Source organism: Eschrichtius robustus, chromosome X (genome assembly GCF_028021215.1).
Source record: "Eschrichtius robustus isolate mEscRob2 chromosome X, mEscRob2.pri, whole genome shotgun sequence".
In the NCBI taxonomy this organism is placed as follows: domain Eukaryota; kingdom Metazoa; phylum Chordata; class Mammalia; order Artiodactyla; family Eschrichtiidae; genus Eschrichtius; species Eschrichtius robustus.
Window position 1 is genome coordinate 41,073,107 of NC_090845.1, and position 14,281 is coordinate 41,087,387.

Below are 14,281 nucleotides of genomic sequence, written 5' to 3' on the forward strand. Positions count from 1 at the left end.
TGAGGAACTGGACTGCTGGAGTTGAGTTTAACTTTGCATGTAATTATCTACATACTAAGTGTCCAGCACTAAATCATAACAGAGAAACAGAAAACATGGCCTCTGCCTTCACAGAGATTACAGCACTTGTGTAGCTCTTTATCTTGGTTTTCTCGTTTGTTTTCTTTTATGGCACAAGATACTTTGAAGAACTATTTGACATGCATAGCAGCCAGTGTTTCCATGTCTTCTATTTGCACCTCAAGCTACCCATTCCTCCAAAATGTGACCTAGAAGAGTTGTCAAATTTATTTAATGCCTTCCTTGTTTCTTTCCTTTGTTTCTTTACATTTTTGGCTCCATTTAAAAAAATGAGTGGGTGAAAAACACACCAAAAATTGAGAGCAAAGAAGAGCCACTGGGAAATGTGCATTTTCCCAATGGGGAAGGTGAGCTAAGACAGAGTTACTAGCAACAAGGGGAGACAAAGCCTGGCATGCCTGCACGGTGACTGTGTACTAGAGGTGCTTCAGCTCTGGCAAAGGCCTTGGCGGCTTTCTCAGCAAAAGTGTGTTTCAAAAGTCCTTTCAAAAAAGATTTACTAAAAGCCTGGAGCAAGGGCAGAACGCAAGGGACAACTGAAAGTTGGCTTTAGCCTTGGCATTTATCCAAAATGTAATCTTCCTTTTATATCTCAACCTTTGAAAGGCTGAATAGCCAAACACCCACATCGACATCATTTCTGGCATCCTTGAATAACGCCCATAGTATTAAAAAGGCATGTCATTCTTTCAGATTTATCATTAACATCTGAGTACTTGCTTTTAAATATGTATAAATAATCTATAACCTGGAATAAAAATCTATTTATGGGATTTTTTTTTTTTTTGGCTGTGTCAGGACTTAGTTGTGGCACGCGGGATCTTTTTTCGTTGCGGCGCGTGGGCTTCTCTCTAGTTGCGGCGTGCGGGTTTTCTCTTCTCTAGTTGTGGCACAAGGGCTCCAGAGCGCACGGGCTCTGTAGTTTGCAGCACGAGGGCCCTCTCGTTGAGGCAAACAAGCTCAGTAGTTGTGGCGTGCGGGTTTAGTTGCCCCGCGGCTTGTGGGATATTAGTTCCCCCACCAGGGATTGAACCCGCGTCCTCTACATTGGAAGGCGGATTCTTTACCACGGACCACCAGGGAAGACCCTATTTATGAGATTTATAATGCTGAAATTCCATCAGTCCATTGAAGAATAAATATACATATATTATTATAAGAGTAAAACATAATTTTTAAAAGATTTAATTGCTGTCTTTCAGCTGATATTTCAGCATATATAAAACCGAGTTACCTCAAAAATAGGATGTTTTGTACAGTTGTTACTTTTGCCCACTCACTGTTTTCTTATTAAAAGTCTTCAAATAATAGGAGGAACCACGGGTACCTGAAGAAGGTAAAATGTGATGAAGGCACTGTGAATCGTGGAGAGGAACAGATTTTCATAGATAAGAGCCAAGGAAGTGCTGTCCCTTGGTCTGAGCCCACTTAGATCAAGATTTCCATTTGAGAAAGAAGAGGCTCAGAGAGCATAAGTGACAGTCCTGCAGTTATTCTATGGGACCTAGGCTAATCTCTGTCCCTTTGGGAGCAGTCCAATTTGGAATTTTAGAGTCCTTTCCCATACAGACCCAGGGATCAGTGAGTACATCTTTCTCCTTTCACAGGTGACAGAATTAGACGCCAGAAAATGATGTGACATACTTATTGTCTCAGAACTAAATTAAGTCTAAGTATACCACTCTTGAAGAAATAAGAATGAGATAATTAAATTAGGAGAGACTGATCTCTGATATGCAAATCTATTTAATTAAAAATATATTTGAGTTAAATAAATATAGATGGAAGTGCGTCCCACTGGTGCATTTAGGTTGGCACGCTGGACAGGCATGATATTAATAAGTGAACCAATCCTTTTCATTAACATTGCACAACCTTCAGGAATAATTAAAATCCTGTGACCTTTGAAAATAAACCCTCATCCTCCATTCAGGATAGTGATTTTCAAACTGCGCAACTCAGAGTCCTCTCACGGCCACAATGTGGGGATAATGGGACTTTGAGGACCTGACTTCCTCTGCTTCAACCAGAACATCCCCTTATTCCCACTTCCATCCATTTCATATATTGAGGGGGAAACAAATTCACATTATATACACACAGACACATACCCAAATGTATATTTTTTTCTCACCTAAAATAAGTGCAGGTGGGACATATCTATGTCGTGTGCCTCCTGATATGATGTACTAAGAACTATGTAGCATTACTTCACTGACATTCCTGACAAAAATTCATAACCTGTTCTATTCGTGAGAAAATAAGCAGATAAACCCAAACTGAGGGACATTCAGTGATGTGCTGGAGTTATGCATACAGCTCATGAGAGCTGACTGTGCACAGTTCTCTCCAGTGCCACATTCAGCAACATCACATCGGTAGCTTGACATCAAACATGGTGGGAATATTTATACCACAGAAATCGGCAAATGCGACTCAGCAGGAATTTTTTTTCGGAAAGACATCTGTTAAACATTTACCAGATCACTGCTGGACATTATACAAAACACTGTAATTGGCCTGTACATTTTGAAAATGTCAGTGCCATGAAAGACAAATAGTGCTGAGAAAATGTTCCATATTAAAAGAAACTAAAGAATCACAACAGCTAGGTGCATGCATAATCACTGATTGGTTTCTGAAAAGGAAACATATTTTGTTCTCAAAGATATTACTGAAATAATTTGTACAACTGGAATATGGGGACTTCCCTGGTGGCACAGTGTTTAAGACTCCATGCTCCCAATGCAGGCGGCCCGGGTTTGATCCCTGGTCAGGGAACTAGATCTCACATGCATGCCGCAACTAAGAGTTTGCATGCCACAACTAAGGAGCCAGCGAGCCGCAACTAAGGAGCACACCTGCCACAACTAAGACCCAGCACAACCAAATAAACAAAATAAATATTAAAAGAAGAAAAATGTAACATAATAAGGTGACACTACCACACACCATTTGCTGTTTAAAAAAAAAACTGGAATATGAATTTTAGATTAGAAAAAACTTAAATGTGTATTTCTTAAGTACAAGGATATTTTCTTACACAATGATAGCATAATTATCAAAGTCAGGAAATGTAACATAATACAGTATTGTGAATGGGTAGATGTGTATGATGTATTTAGCATACTCTCAAATGGTTCAGAAAAACTAATACTTATAAATATACAGAGAGAGAAAATGATAAAACAATGTGGCAAGGGACTTCCCTGGTGGCACAGTGGTTAAGAATCCGCCTGCCAATGCAGGAAACACGGGCTCAATCCCCGGTCCAGGAAGATCCCACATGTCGCGGAGCAACTAAGCCCATGCGCCACAACTACTGAGCCTGCGCTCTAGGGCCCGTGAGCCACAACTACTGAAGCCCGTGCGCCACAACTACTGAGCCTGTGCTCTAGAGCCCATGAGCCACAACTACTGAGCCCGTGAGCCACAACTACTGAAGCCCGCATGCCTAGCGCCCGTGCTGCACAACAAGAGAAGCCACCACAATGAGAAGCCCGTGCACTGCAAAGAAGAGTAGCCCCTGCTCGTCGCAACTAGAGAAAGCCCGCGCACAGCGAGGAAGACTCAATACAGCCATAAATTAATTAATTAATTAATTAATTTAATTAAATGTTTAAAAAAACCCAATGTGGCAAGATGCTTCCAATTGGTGCAGTAGGATAAAGGTATACAGAGATTTTGTACCCTTCCCACAACTTCTAGAAAATGTGTTACATATGTATTTTTTAACTTTTTATTTTGAGAAAATTTCAAACATATGGGGAATCCATTAAACCTTGCCAATCCTCAAAGAAATACATGGTAAAACCGTAAAGTCATATTTTACATCATTAAAACAATAGAATCATTTAAAATGATAACACCAAATGCTGACAAGTGAGGTGAAAATGTTTGGCGGATTTTAAATTGCCACAAACATTTTGGAAATTAATCTAGCAATATTTCAAAATTCATAACCCTGTGACCAATTACTTTCTCTTTTCAAATTTGAGACTGCCCTGTAGTGCAAAAATTCCAAACCCGCACAATTGTCCTGTAGGAATACAATTGAGTAAATTATGGCACAGAACCTCATGAAAAACTATAATTATTAAGACTGTGTAACAACATGGAAAAGTTATTTTTATGTGACAAATCAAAATATAAAATATTCTATAACTATAAAATTATTTAAAATATGTATATGGATACCAGAAGGCAATACAGAAAAATGAAAGCAGTTCTCTATTAGCATGGTGGAATTAAGGGAGAGATATTTTCTAGTTAAAACATCTTTTAACTTGTGATTTATAGTTATGTGATTGAAATATTATAACTTTTAACTTGTGATTTATGGTTATAAATATTATAACGCTTAACTATAAAAAATAAGTTCAGGGTAGGACTTGAACTCATACCACTGACTCCACTGGACAATTCTCTCATGGCCTGAAGCTGCATGAGAAAATAGGAAGTGCAGGTCTTTTGGGATCACTGGTGGCCTTTTCCTCTCTTTTTGACACCCTTCTTCCTAATGTCCCACATCTCAGGTGTATGCCCAGTGTTCTCGAATAGCTAAGGAAAGTATATATCACATGCAGTTAATTCCCCCACTAAATATGAAATGTCACGTTTCCACTCCCAAGAGGATTCACATTTTCAAAAACAAAGTGTTTACAGAATACAACCACAAACCCAAATCCGTGCTAGATGCTGTAAGCTTCAAAGTACAAATACAAGGGAAAAGAAGACATGATAAAGTAATTTCTAACAGTGCATTTCAAAGATACTTGGGGGGCAGCAAGGAGAGTGGGTAGAAGAGACTTTCCTAGGGCCCATGCGACGATGTCACAGGAACAGCCAGCGCTCCTGCTCTCAGGCAGCGTGTCTCACTCAGACTCTACACATATGCTGTTTTTCTTCCTCCACTCCCCTGCCAGCTATGGCACCAGCAAATTTTATATCATTCTTCATGCTGAGTTTTTCTTTCTCCCAGTCACTTGTTCATAAATTTCCCTCACTGCATCATTGAAATCTGAGGCAACATTCCTGATAAATTCCTCACGCCCTTACCTCCTGTCATGCATAACATTATCGCCCTCTTTCCTAGGGATTCTCTTTATATTCAGCTCCAAAGATTCCGGTGAGTGTTTTCTCACTGTTCATCTTCTTACAAATGCAGGGGAAGAAAAAATTCAGCTTTCCAACTAATTGGATCTTCTCCATGCATATTTAAAAAAGGGGGCAAGATGGTCAAGCTTGCTTTAAAGAAGTCTTCAAGGCATCTCTTCAGCTGTTTTTCTGAACTCCACTTCTCCGCTCTCTCTCATTAGCTCTCATTTCCTCCCCTGCTAAGCTGACGAGCCAGGGTCAGGGAGAGGATGTGGGACAGGCTAAGTGCAATTGCAAAGGAGATGTTCTCTGTTAGCCATAGGAGTTGTTTTGGAAGCTTTTCCTCTGAAATAGTTTGGGAAACATAGAGAACACAGTGCAATCGTATAGCTTATAGTGAATGTGTAACAAGTGCAGGCATAAATATTGCTCTGTTTATTCTCTGGCTAGGCATAATATGAACGTGCACAGCAGAGAAATACAGACACCCGATCTGAGTGGGGTAATACTCCTTATACCAAGGGATCGGCCGGCGTGGAGGCTGGTCAAGTCTCTTCTGGTCGCTCATGAGGAGCTGGCCCTAGGATGGAGCATCGCCTCATCGTCATCCATGCTACTTCATTCTCCCTAACACTCTCCTTCCTTCCACTTCCCACCTCTAGTGGCTGTTGTGATTTGTGCATGATCCAGATCCCACTTGAAGACTGAGGACTTTCCCCCCGGCTGCCGTACATGTTGATGGTAGCCCTCTGCTTTCAGCCCCCCTACAGGGACTGCTAAGAGTCCCCTTATCTAAGGTCATTCCCCCACTACCCACTCAATAACTGGCCAATATAGGAGTATAAGGGCTTTGGTTGAGATTGCACTGCAGCCCAACTTCTCCCTCTGCCCAATCCTGCTTTCATCCTTCCCTGAATATAATAAATACCCTGCACGTTAATCTCTGTTTTAGCCTGATTCCCAAGGAATTCAACCTGCAACACCACTCCAGGTGTTTCAAGCAGAAAAAAGATTTCATACATGGAATTAAGCTACAAAAGTGCTGGGTAGACTGAGGAGCAAAAAGGGGAAGGTGGGGTTCTCCAGAGGTCAGGAAGAAGCTTCTACTGCCCAGGTATGTGCCCAATGCTGTGTTGACTAGTCTAGAGAAGAGTTCACATATGGAGCACTTGCTGAAATGAGAGTCAATGCCCAGCTAACTGTGTGATGATCCACAGCCACTCTCCAAGACTATGATGCCTTCTGCATATAAGTGGGAGTATAACAGAAATCATCTTTCCCATCATCCTTCAAATTTTTCATGGTGACACCAATATTTGCAGTTACCCTAGGAAAGGAATACTACTTTTGGCTTATTATCCTGGTAGGGGAAGGAAATTCCAGGGGTTTTCACTAGGCCCTCCCCACTGCAATGGCTCTCACTTTATGAGCACAGGAGCCAATGAGGGCATTCTGCCAGTTGCTCAGTATCTCTATCCTAGCCATGATCCCCAAACTGGGGAAATAATCATAGTCTTAGCCTAAAACTCTATTCGTCATCTAACCTCTGGCCACCACTCTGACTGTGGGCCACAGCAGCATTTGAGAACTCCAGGATTAGCACTAAGCCTCTACTGGTCATCCTTGATGTGGCTATTTCCCATTCCCCAGTCCCTGTTCACTCTGATAAATGGCTCCAAGTCTTTGGGAGGAAGGTGTAGAGGCAAATTTACAGCATATGCTTATGGCAATGTCACAAGGATCCTCCTTTCAAGGGACCCAATACCCCCTTTATTCAAGGGGCTCTGTTTCTCTGACCTGGCCTTAGGTCTGGGAACAGTGTGAGAAGCGATGATTTTCATTGTCATAATTCAAGTGTGGTCTCTCTTTACTAGATTTAGGTTTTTTCCCCCCAAATCATATAGGTCCTAAAATATTTCAGTAGGTGGGTACTTTGGGGCACCTCTCAAAAGCCCAGACTTTTAAGACCAAAGCACTTATTTTCCCAGATACTGAGCATATTAGCAGCCAACAGTTTGCAGTGAAATCCCTCTTTGGAGCTTGCCTGGGCCTGAAGAGATAGCTGCGTTGCCCGAAATCATGCCTGTACCCAATGACTGGTTAGTGCAGGGGCATAAAGGCCAGATACCTTTGCTCCAAATATGAACTCTCTGCAGGTCCATCTCAGGTTCAAAGCTCATCGCAGGATCAGCTGTAGCCTCTTTTGTGACTGCATCAAAGTTTAACTTCACCTTCTGCCCAATCCTCCTTCCTTCACTTCTCCATGGGTGTTAATCCCAAAAAACACTCCCCAATAAAATTTCACAATACAAATCTTGTCTCAGAGTTTGGTCCTGAAGAAGCTGAACTCTGACAATAGGCTAATAACTTATTTCAGTCCTAGGGACACTGAGATCAATTAGGCACCCCCAAAGATGCCCACATGACATGAAGAAACTTTCTGATTGCCACTCTTGCTCTGCTGCCCCTACAGTGATTACCCCTACTCTGGCTCCTCATCTGAATGTAAAACCTAAGGATTTTGGGGCCTGAACATATTTATACACAAGGCATCGTGCTTCAGGATTACGCATATATTTGTGGTAAGATATTTTTCTGCCATGAATGTTATTTCTTTTTCTAATTAATCAGGTTCATTAGATTCCACTTATATGATTTAAAAAGAGACAGATCTTCAACAAAACATCCATTTTCTAATCACCACTTGAAGTAGGGTAATTCTTGTCCATGCCTCTGCTTGAAGTTGGGAATTCCTTCTTAGTTTATAGTAGGAAAAAAAATCCCCTAGCCCAATGCAAAACAAAATTACGTAAAAGCAGACAGAGTTCTTACCTCCCCCAATTCATTTGCAATTCTAATGTTTAGTCATATATATTTTAAGCACTTATGTATGATGAAGCTGTTTATTTTCCAGAGTCAAATGTGGCATGATTATTTTTTTCCCCTTCTCTCTTATTCATTCTCTCAGGGAATGAGAGAAATCAAACAGTCTAGTTCACCATCAACTTAACTCTCACATTTTCTTTGCAGTGATTGCAAGATCTTCTCAAAAGTAAAATTTACTATAACAACAAGGCACTTCTCACTGTTTTCTCCAGCTTTAATAGTGTTAAGATATTAACAAGTACAATGAATACAATGATGATACTGATGAGCTCTCATTTGTATAAATATATCAAAAAGGAAAGTAAAGTTCAGTTAGTCTTGGAAAATCCCAACTCCCAACATGAATAAATAAAATCTATTAATGTAGAGCTGGTTATTACGGGTAGTATGTTGTTTGAAGACTGCTTTCCTAGAAAATGTATAATTGAAGATGCTAAGAGTATCAGATCCTCAAAATCCATCAAGAAAATATCTGCATTACTAAATTTTCATAGGTGCCTTAGAACACTCTAATTATATAGCAAACACCATGGCTTTGTCTTGAAAACAACTTGCCAAGTCATTTCAAAGTGGTAGAGCTAATACTGTTTTGTCTGAAGAAAGAATGTTGGAAAATGACTCTCTGCCATTTTCTTGTAATTAATGAACAGGTCCCCAGCCTCCCTGTGGCCCAGAGGTAGTAGGAATACAACCCAAGTTGTCTAACAACCTTCTTGTCTAACAGCAAGGAAAAGGAAAAAAAATGTATGGCACAGGGGCACTCTTCACTGCAGTCTCTACAGAGTGACCCAGACCTGTGCACAGAATGAACCTTTCGTGAGATTAACTAAATAACATACCTGATATTCTTACAAGGTAAATTTTTATTATGTTTATAGATGTGAAAATTGAAAAACCTTGTTCACCTAGATAAGTAAACAAATAGAAATCATTTAATCCACTCCATTCCCAATTATATGCTAAAAGTCCAATAGTAGTTATAGCACCAGAAATCATTTTTAATGATGTATCAGTTGATAACCTAATGAGGTCCTTATGCAAATCACTTGAAAAGAAGGAATTAGAAAGCGTATGATTTACAAGTAGATTTGTTACCCAGTCTATTCAGTCATTCACTTTCTCATTTTCTGGGAAGTATGTTAAAAACACTTCACTAAAACTTATAAAATGGCAATTTATTATTCCTGTTACTCTTCCACTTAGAGGCACCTTGTGTAATATCATATAGCCAGAAAGGGTTGGGAAAATTGAAATAAGTTTTTATATACTGTTTTTATATTATCATGTAAATTAAATGCTGTTTTCGCCAAAATCTTGGAGCTGAAAACAGACACCAAGACATTGGTGAATGAAATGTCTCATCTTCTCCTTATTAGGAATGTTTAAAATACGGAGATAATAAGCTTGGTAAAAGATTGGTGTTTCCCATTATGCTCTGATTTTTTTTTTTGAATTTTCATATTTTCAGAAAGACAAAGTATGAAGCCTTGTTATGAACTGTCAGGTAGATGAAATAAGGCATATCATCTTCATTTTTTCCTGTATGCTTCTTGTGAAATCCTGGCAGAATAATGGTACTATTCCCTACAGAGGCAACCTCGATAATGCATCCTTAGGTTTTGGTCTTGTCCCCAGAAGCAGATCCTGAGATGAAGATTCTTGTGCGAGTGACGTATTAAGGAAATAGGTGTTCCCAGAAGAAAGCAGTCAGGGAGTGAGGAAAGCAGAGCAGAGCTGGAGAAGAAACACACCAAGAATGGGATTTCAGGTGAATCCCAGCCTTGGGGAATTCTAGAGTGTAAATCACACCACAGTTTTTCCCACCTCAAGGCAGGGAGCTGGGCTTTCCCACTCCTTGTATCAGTCAGCCACTGGCTATGGGCCACCGTGGGACATGGGGGGATGGAGGGACATAAGTTCCCAGGCACTCCTGGCTCTCAGTGTCTCCAGATAAGGCAACTCTAATAGTTCAAGGGTACTTCTATAAAGAAGGCTGCAGCTATGAGTCAATGAGAGCAAATCACACAGAGGCTGGGGTTTGGGCAAACAGAGGGGAGCAAGGCAATAGCAGTGACATCATCTACTCCATCTTCAATCAGCTTATTCTCCTTTCCGGTCTCACTCTCCCCATGCCTTCAGTCTTGCTTCCTGAGATCACGTCCCAAATAAACTACTTGCACCAAAGGCCTTGTCTTAGGTTCTGCTCTCAAGGTCACACTAATGAGTTTCTTCTCCTCTTAGGAGGAACAGCTTTCAGGCTCTTCCTCAAACCAAGAAGAACTTCCTCCACACCTACATGCGTTTGGAGCAGAGCTTCTCTCTTCAAAGTTGATTTTCTTTATTGAGTACCATCGAACCGTTTACCTCACTACATACAGAGTAAGCAACTGTTTTGTATAATTAGCATTACATGAGTGCTATTTCCACTGGCAGGAATCTCCCCAGCAGGAGGGAACTCAAAGTTTCCCAATCCAGCTTGCCATAATTTGCTGTATTTATTTTTGGTAATTCTGCATCAGTGCCTTGTGCTGATGTAATAGAAGCCCTGTGCCCTGTGCCAAGTAATAGAAGCAGAAAAATGTGTCATCAAACTGGCCAATCTTCCTGATTGTACTCCTTGGATGCACAGCTATTCTACTCCAGCTTTCCTCACCTTAGTCCTTCCTTCTTTGTTTCACTCTCAAAACCTAGGCACTGAGTTGAGATTACTCTCACTTATTCTTAAAAACACTACTTGAAGAGACAAGTGACAGACTCAAGAAAATATGTGCAAAACACACACCTGATAAAAAGACTTGCCCTCAAAATTCAACAATAAGACAATCTAATTTTTGAAAAATAGGCAGAAGATTTGAACAGACACTTCACCAAAAAGATACAGGTGACAAATACATACATAAAAAGATGCTCAACATCATTAGTCATTGGGGAAATGCAAATTAAAACTACAATGAGATACACACTCCCTAGACTGGCTAGAGATTCTAACCATTTGTTTGAACTGCTTATTGAAGCTATATTGCAGCCCAACTTCTCCCTCTGCCCAGTCCTAATTCCTTCCCTTTCTCCATAAATGCTGACACCAAGGGTATTTCCCAAGAAACCTTCTGCAGACTTATCTTCCTCTTCAAATCTGCTTCTCAGGAAACCCAACCTGTGACAACTCTCCTGTCTGGTTTCCTCTTTGAAGCCCCTGGGATTTTTGCTCAGCACTACACGGGAGAATCTCCTATATGAGGGAGTCAAAGAGAGACTGAGCCCCTTGCTTTTAAAATAAGATCTAAGTCTCTGGAGAGCTAAGGAATGTTCCTTCAGGGAGTAAAGACAGGGTGCCATCCAAAGGAATTCGGAGTTACCTTCTGGTCAGCCAAGGCTCTCAGGAGTACTTAAAATTTCATTCCGCCCCAAATGTCTAGTTCCATGCCCAGACTCTTCTCCTAACCACCTGGATTGCTCTGTGTAAGAGGTTGGGTCCGCTGGGGAGCAGACTTTGAGATGAATACTTGTGTGCAGGAAGTTTACTAGGTAGTGCTCTTAGGATGGACACCTGTGTGGAAGTGAGAGCAGCAGGAATGGGCAGAAAGAGAAATTGGACTGTAATGCAGCCACAAAAAAAAAAGGTGTGGTAGGCAGAACAATGACCCCTCCCCAAAGATAGCTGTGTCCTAATCCCTGTAACTTGTGAACACGTTCCTTAGATGCCAAAAGGGACTCTTCACGTAAGTTAAGGATCCTGCGATGGGGAGTTCATCCTGGATTATCCAAATGGGCCCAATATAATCACAAGGATTCTTATAAGAAATAGAAGGAGGCAGGAGGGTCAGAGTCAGAGAGAGAAGAAGTAATGATGGAAGCAGAGGACAGAGAGGAGAGAAGATGCTATGCTGCTGGCTTTGAAGAAGAAAGAAGTGGTCATGAGCCGAAGGATAGAGGTGGCTTCTAGAAAGTGGAAAAGGCAAGGGAATGGATTCTCCCCAAGATCCTACAGAAGTAATGCCGCTCTGCTGACACCTTATTTTTATCCCAATAAGATCCATTTCAGACTCCTGACCTCCAGAACTGTAAGATAACAAATTTGTGTTGTATGAAACCCGTAAGTCTATAGTAATTTGTTATAGCCAGTAATAGGAAACTCATACAAAAGGCCTCAGCCAATTCCATGGGGAGCTCTGAAGCTGAAATGGCCTTTCAGACTTGTCCCAAGTTAAGTTTATGGACTGGGCATTTATACCTGCAAATAAACCATCCACTGGATACAGACTGTTCTCCAGAAAACAGCGTGACCTTGAGCAAGGAAGTTTTTTCAACCAAGGGCAATTCCCAGAGAGGGCTCATAGCACTCCCAGAGGCTGAGGCAATAGGTGCTTACGTCTTGGCAGGATGAGAAGGTGGATCTCCGCAGCATACTACAGAATCCACTGTACTCTGAAAATCTATGTATTTTCCCCATCCTCACCTCCAGTTCTTGCAGTACTGATATGTAGCCCCAGAAGGGAAGACAGCTTCACTTAGATGTGCTGTTACCAAGCAGATTAAACTCTTGTATCCTATTCTTACTTCAGCATTCTTGAGCTTTCTTGTTTTTTTTGGTGGGGTCGGGGGAGAAGGGGGACGGCTCCATTTATGTTCTGTATGCCTCAGTTCTCTTGGGTCTCTAAAGTTAAGAAAAGCTTCAGAGAGCAGATTTTCCCAGAAACTACTCAAGGAGCAAGATCAATACAATCATTCTGAAACATGCTAAAAGTAAAAAGGAGATACTGTTTAGCTGAGAACTCTAGAGGGAAATTTAGGAATTCATTTTAAGAAACACATTTCTGAAGATTAGGTCTTTGAAGAACACACAAAATGATGCAATTCTAATTTCACACATGTTGCCAATGTCATTTGTTGAACTATTATGAAAAACTGTTAAGTGAATGTTTAAAGGGGGTAAAGAGTGAATTTGTTTTCAATAGAGCAAGAGTTAACATTTTTGGCATTTTTTCGCTACAATCTGTTATTGCTTGATTCTTAGAACATAAAAATACATTTATTCCTTTGCATATACTACTTTCTAATATAGATACTCAAATCCTGTATCGAGTGTGAAATACTTCCATTTCCACACGCTCAGACTTCCATTACACCTTGCTTGAACTAATTCGATAGCCTCCCTCACTTGTCCCCCTGCTACCAGTCACCACTCCAATGCACTCAGCACACTGTGGCCAGATTAATCTTTCTGAACAACATCCTTGATTATGCCATGTTTTTATTCAAACCCGTTTAGTATCTTCTCAATGTCAGACTAGTTGTAAAGTCTTCCCCTTGGTATTCAAAGCCCTTCATATGTTGCCCCCAAAATACCTTTTCAGATTTCCCACTTAACCAACCACTACCATACCTATCCCATGATCCCAGCCAAATTGTAATGCTTCTTGTTCTTTGAAAATTTTGTACTGGCCTGCTTTTGTTACTGCTCTTCCTTCAACCTGGAACACTTTATCCACTCTTGGTAGCTTAAATCTTATAATCTGACAAAGCAAATGTTACACACCACCAGGTAAAGCCTTTGCTGATTCAACTAAGTAGATGTGATCTCTCCCACTTCCCATTCCCCATAAGACTCCTGTCCTAGGTGGACATTATTTGGATTGCAGGTAATAGAAACCTACTCAAATGGTTTAAAGAAAAGGGCGAATTTATCTGAAATATAAGGGGGTATCATAAAATCTAAAGTCCCAAATGGCAGCCACAGCTCATGAGAATCAAGAGAAAAACTAACCCAGAAAAGCAAAACAGACTGCTATGAAAAAGCTGAAATTAGTTCTTAGAAATTAAAAGTGTGATTTATAGCAATAAAAATAAATGGGTTGAAAAGCAGAATGGACATAGTTGAAGAAATTATCTGAGAGAATCACTCTGCTCCATCTTCCAGTACACTAATTAACTCAGCAAAAAGATACTGGGAGAGTGAAGACAGAAAATGAAAGTAGATTAAAGGGGAGGTAGGTCACAGATATTGAAATTCTAGCTGTTGATAGAAAAACGTTAATTTATAACCAAAAAACATTTCAACTTAATAGCAAGCACTAGCATGGATAGAAGATGAACAGCTTCCAAAATATTAGAAGTAGTGGAGGGCAAATGGTGGGGAGAGTAAGGAGTACAGGGATCTTGTTTGCTCATTTCCTTTAAGTTTTGCCAAAACAATAGATGGCAAGGGATCTTATTTTTG